This window comes from Bos indicus x Bos taurus, chromosome 5, assembly GCF_003369695.1.
Source record: "Bos indicus x Bos taurus breed Angus x Brahman F1 hybrid chromosome 5, Bos_hybrid_MaternalHap_v2.0, whole genome shotgun sequence".
Taxonomy (NCBI): domain Eukaryota; kingdom Metazoa; phylum Chordata; class Mammalia; order Artiodactyla; family Bovidae; genus Bos; species Bos indicus x Bos taurus.
This window is the reverse complement of record NC_040080.1, coordinates 50000279-50006278: the sequence shown is the minus strand read 5'-3', so window position 1 is coordinate 50006278 and position 6000 is coordinate 50000279. Positions and strand designations below refer to the sequence as shown.

The 6000-nt window shown below is 45.1% G+C and overlaps 1 protein-coding gene across 1 annotated transcript in view; it reads left to right on the top strand.

Annotated features, from left to right (window-relative positions):
* Positions 1-1244: 1244 nt before the first annotated feature.
* Positions 1245-6000, top strand: part of TMEM263 (transmembrane protein 263) — a 19401-nt gene continuing 14645 nt past the window's right edge. Inside the window, exon 1 of the mRNA XM_027541885.1 lies at positions 1245-1461. The gene's annotated coding sequence lies outside the window, so the exon portion shown is untranslated. The remainder of the gene's footprint in view (positions 1462-6000) is intronic.

Here is a 6000-nt window from a genome sequence, read left to right as displayed (position 1 = left end):
TTCCTCCTGATAACCACCTGTGCGGTGGATGTCACGACCCTCACTGTGCAGCGCAGAGACGCCTCACCTGATCAGGAGCTTAGGTGCAGACTCTGTCCTCTCACTGCTACCCTCAACACCTTCCAGAACAGCGAGCAGGGCCTCAGCCAGAGCCGGGAGACCTCAGGGGGCGCCGCGCCAGGTGGCAGGTGGCGAGAGAGGGGCGCGAAGCCGGGTGTTCTAATTTTCAACTCACTTCCCTGGTGGCTCAGCCGGTAAAGCGCCCGCCTACAATGCGGGAGACCAGGGTGTTCAATCCCTGCGTTGGGAAGATCTCCTGGAGAAGGAAATGGCAACCCACTCCCAGTATTCTTGCCTGGAAAATCCCGCTGGAAAATCCCATGAACGGAGGAGCCTGGTAGACTACAGTCCATGGGGTCACAGAGTCGGACACGACTGAGCGACTTCACTTTCACTTTTCTCTCTTCATTACTGAACACCCACTCTCTCCTGCCAATTTCCAGCTTCTGGCGAGCCCTCGGCAATACGGTAGGTGGTGGGTGACCGCGGCGAAGCCGAGTTCTCTCATGATCAATTCTAGGGGCAGAGGAGATTTCAAATAAAAATAACAAAAATAGTGACAATAATAAATGAGCAATGTTTCTCAACAACAAAAAATAATAAACGAGCAGCGTCTCTGTCCCCTGTCACCTGTAGAGTAAATAGAGGCTCACAGGGAGCCCCAAGGTGAACGGCTGAGAGCAGGCCCAGCTCATTCACTCTCCTGAGGGAAAGCAGGTAAGGGGACGTCAAGGCCCCGGGCGAAGGACTGGAGAAACTGGCAACCGTCCCATATTCCCTAGGGCGAAGGTTCGGAATTCACAGCGACCGTTATCCGTGGCGGAACTGAAGTTTCGCAGGGCCGCAGGCGTTGGCAGTAGGGCCGCAGGGCAGCCGACTACACGTTCCTAGCGCTCCGCGCCCCTCGCCCGATCTGATTGGACGGCAGCGGGGAAGGGGGCGGGAGGACCAGGGGGAAGCGCGCGGAGACCAGCCGGGGGTTCTCGCGGTTGCACCCAGCGGGCGAAGGGGCGGGAGTAGGCTTGAAGCTGAGGAGCGGCGCGCGTGCGCACGTCGGGAGGCGACCAGCTGGGGGCTGCTGGGAGGGCTGGGCAGTTCGAGCAGCGGGTGGGCGTGTGCCCGGTGGGCGCGGGAGGGGCCCCGGGTGCGCGTGCGCTTTGGAGCGCGAGCCGTAGGAGGAGGCGGGAGCTGAGGAGGCGGTGGAGGGGGCGGGTTGCGTCCGGCGCCACGTCCGCAGCCAGAGGCCGCCGTCGCAAACCGTGTCTTTTGGCTCCACAGCCGGAGGAGGCGTCTGCGGAGCCCGCGACTGCCCGAGGCTGTGCCCGCCGCTCAGGCCGCCTCGCCCTTCCTCGGTGCTGCCCGCTCCTTCGCCCGGCCCCGGCGCCGGCCCCCGACCCAGCGGTAAGTCGGTCAGGGAGGGTAGGGGGCGCCGTTCCGGCTTCCTGCGCTCCTCTCTGTTGCCTTTTTCCGTTAGCTTTTCTGCACCTCACTGCCTCCCTCCCCAGGCTTGGCTGCCCGGAGCCTTTTTGGTGGTGGTGGTGGCGGGGGGGTTGCTGAACGGGGAAGGGGGAGGGGCGGGACCGTGTTGCGGGCGGGTGGAGGTTAGCTGGCGGGGTTACCCGCCCCCCCCCCCCCACCTTTACTCGTTTCTGACTCCCCCGCCGTGGTTTGAGATTGGGACCCTCATTGGACGCTTCCTCTTGACTTCTTACCTCCTGGGGTGTCAGGCCGGAAAAATGGGGGTGGGGGGGGTGGGAGGATGTCAGCAGCCTGGGAGAGGAGAGGGATGCGGCAGGGGGGGTTGCGTGCTTCCCCGCCCCGCTCACTCCTAACCTGTTGATAAACTGTTCTCTTGGGTTCAACCACACGAGCCTTGGTCCCCAGTGGACATTCCCAGTGCCCTTCCCAGGTAGCTCTACCACCACGCCTAACCTGAGCTTGAAAGTGAAGCGATGGACGGAGGTGCTGACGGCCCCGGGGGGTGACTGGGGACCGCTGGAGCACCCATGAGGGCCATCAGTGCCTCCTGAGTCTACATAAAAACCGTGCCTGCTATGCACACGCACCTCAAGACTGATCCCCAAGCTCCCACCTATGATCAGTTCCTCTCTCCTGTATTTAGCAGATCGCCTCTTGTATGTTAGAAGACAGAAATTCTGGAACTCTGTGGGAGTGGGGTTTGCTGGGTGTACAACGTGGAGCAGAGGGAGGAGGTGCTGAGCTCAGCCTCAGCCAGGGCTCCTTCAGGGTCATTTTCTGCCTCTCCTGCCACGTCACTCCCTCTGCTAAAGGAAAAAAAAAAAAAAAGGACTTGCTAGTGCCCAAAGGGATGGAAGGGGGAGGGTGGCGGGGCGGGGGAAGGGGCCATTGGGAAAGGTTTAGAAACACCCAGGGAAGGAGGAGAGTTTATTTGATTCATTCTACCCTTGTGAACACTTAGGCTAAATTCAAATGAAAACACTTTATTTACTATCTGTGATTATTTGCTGTTTGTTGTTGAACCTTTAAAACTGGTGTGGGTGCTCTAAAGAGTTCCCCAGGAGTATTGATATAACATCAACAGGTATATGTCTGAGTGTGTGTACCCATGTCTGTTTTCTTAAAGCAAGAAGGAAGTAACTTTTAATAAACCTACATGCATCCTGTTTTGATTTTTTTCACTTTCATTTCTTTAGTCTTTGTTATAACGTACACTAGAAAGCAAGTGCAGGAAAAATATGTCATTACGTAGAGAACATTGTTAGATCTTGTGTGTGTGGTTCTTTTTTAACTCCAGGAAAATCTTTACCTTTTTCTTGTTTTAGTCATTGAATTGTTGTTGTTATGCTACTTCCTGAAGGTACCTTGCTGGATTATACATAAACACCCTGAAAGGAGGGCTTTGACATGCTTGTTCAGAATAAACCTTTAGTGTCTAACACAGTGTCTGACACATTAGCAGGGACACAGATATCTGTTGAACTAGTGAAGTATAATTTAGTGAAAATGACTGGCGTGCTGGTTATTTGGTTTGATAGGTTATTGTAATTCTGGTTAATGTTTCATTTAAGAGCAACACTTAAAAAATGCCATTTTGATACTGTCGGTTGTTACTGTCACTGGCAAGTTTTACTGGCAGATTTCTTTTTCTTTCCTGACACATTCAGTGCATTTCCTGCAGTTCACTTGCTGTTGGTTTAATGGGCAGGGACCATTTTTAAAAGGAGCCTGTTGAGAGCTGGTTAACTAGAGAAGCCTAAAAACAGTAAGCTGGTGTTTTAATATACACTGTTTGTTGGTGTATGTGGGCTAAAGCTCTGTATAAATATATATTTTAAACTCCTTGTAGTTATTTGGCAAAGAAGCTAAAGCATAGGAGTGAGAACGTGGCAAAGTTTCTATATATATTAAAATATGTAGAATAATTTAGCTAATTGATTTATAGTCTTTTTCTTATAGGGAAATTAGCACTTACTGTTTAGTAAGAAATTTTTGAAGTGTCTTTGAAGGTAAACTGTCGTGCACTGTATTTTGTAGTTGTGCTTCATGTACAATGTGTTAGTACTCTTTAACTTCCCTTGGTACACAGGGGTGTTGAGCCTTAGGCACGTTTGAGTACTATTTTCAGATTTTCTTTTCATTATTAACAAGAATTTTATATATATTACAGACATCTGTAAACAACACTGATTTGTTTTCTTTTAAAAAAGGGAGGGGGTTCATAGAGGCATTTGTTTACTTATTCCTATTATTGGAAGAAATTACCCTCTAGAGAATAGTGTTGTTATAAATCCTTGCTCAATGTATTTGCCAGCTGTTATATCTATGATATTGTTGTACTGGACAAGAATTATTTCTCCCGGGCTTAAAATGCTTAAAGGAACTGCTGATGAATTGCAGTCTACAGTAAAGGACTCTTTCACATTTCAGAGTTTCTTAAAAAAACATACTTATGACCAGTTTTAGCTGGTACTATATACTCACATGTCAGGACCACATGGTAAAACTGATATATGTCCTTAGAGGAAGTTAAATTATTTGTCCTGATCTAAAGGCTGTTTTCTGTCTTTATTGCCTTTCTTAGGAAAGTACATTTTTTAAAAAGAAATTTGTGTGCATTATGAGTTCCCATAGAGCAGCCTTTTTTTGGTTTTTGAATGAAACTAAATAATGGTAAAGTATGTAACCACTGGATTGTAAACTCTGACTTAGAATAGTCCTCTGTGTGTTTAATCACACTCACACTGAAACCTTGAGTGCCTAGCAGGGTACCTGGCACATAGCAGGGACCCAAGTATATGTTGAATTTAGGGCTGATGGTTTGCATAGAATTTAACAATGTTGTTTAAGGGTAACATTTTAAAATGGTCTTTTCAATACTTTCATTGTCAGTTATTTGTCTTCATGTGTATACTTTAAAATTTTATTAAGTAGATTATTTACCTCTTCCAGTTTTAGAATATTAGGGGTGTATTTGTCTTCACAATTCCATATTTAAGAGATAAAAGTGTAATGATGATAATGACCAGGATGGTAATATAAAAAGTATTTCTCCTAGTGATGAAGTGATAATATCCATGAAGAGGTAATACCACCAGAAGTTTGGCACATATATGTGTGTAGAAGTTGGGAATGGTTTATGTGAGTAAAAAGTAAAGATGGTATTACAGATAGTTAAGGATTTTAGCAAAAATACCTTTATAAGGAAAATTGGTGTCTTGGATTCAGAAAAATATATTCCATGTACTTAAATATACTTAAAAAGCTTTTACACAATTTTTACTACCCTAAAGTGTTCTGTAGGAATTTTAATACTATATACTTGCTGTTAATATGAGTGACGTACAAGAAATGTAGACATTAAAAAATATATATACAAAACAAAAATCAATCTTTGTGGCCTCTTAGGGCTGCTGTCTGTGGGGTCGCACAGAGTCGGACGCAATGGAAGCGACTTAGCAGCAGCAGCAGCGGCAGGGCTTTCAAAGTCAAGTTGTTTCAGACTAGATAGCCAGGTTCTGGCCTGCACAACTCTAGACTTCGTATTGTTTATTGATAATCCTGTTTGTAACTATTGGTAACACTAGTAAATGTAAGTGTAAATGTGATTTAAGAATGGGGTAAACTCAGGGGAGGTGGTAAAAGAGCTGGTAAATTATACTCTGAAGATCCTGATGCTGGGAAAGATTGAAGGCAAAAGGAGAAGGTGGCAGCAGAGGATGAGTTGGACACAACTTAGTGACTAAACAACAACATACCCTAAAAGAAGCTCCAGGCAAGAATGATTTATTGAACGTCTGGTTATCTTAAAAAATTCCCAAACACTTTTAACTTTTTAGTGTATATTTAAAAATAAAACTATTTTGAATTACTGTGTAGTAGAATTTATGCATTATTATCTCTCCTGTGGTTCTTGAAGCCCCTGGCATACCATTGCCTATTTTTCAAGAGGTACATTTGAAGAGCATGAATCCAGCTGAAAGTGTTTTAAAAAAAAAACCAGAAATTTGGATCATGTATTGGTATGCATATTTTCTTATGATGCTTAAAGACAGTGTGGATACAAATTATATTTTTATTCCATTTATTCCACAAATACTGTGTTTTGGCTTACAACCAAAATATGTACTATAAGATAGTAAGAATTATAAATAAGATTTTCAAATTGCAAATCAGGGAAAAGAGCTATAAGAGTGGAGGTCTTGGTGTGCTGTCAGGACTGGGGTGGGGGAAGGGAAGGGAACAAAACCATGAATAAAACTCAATGATGTCATTTTCTTCAAGTCAGCATTTTGTGATTCAGGAACATTGCTTTTTAGATGATCAACTTGATTTAAGGATAAAAACCTATTAGTTACAATAACTATATAGATGAACTGTGTCAGCTTTAAAAATATCCTTTGTGAATATCACTGATTTCTAAGACTTAAAAATATAATTTTCTTTAATTACAAAATCAAT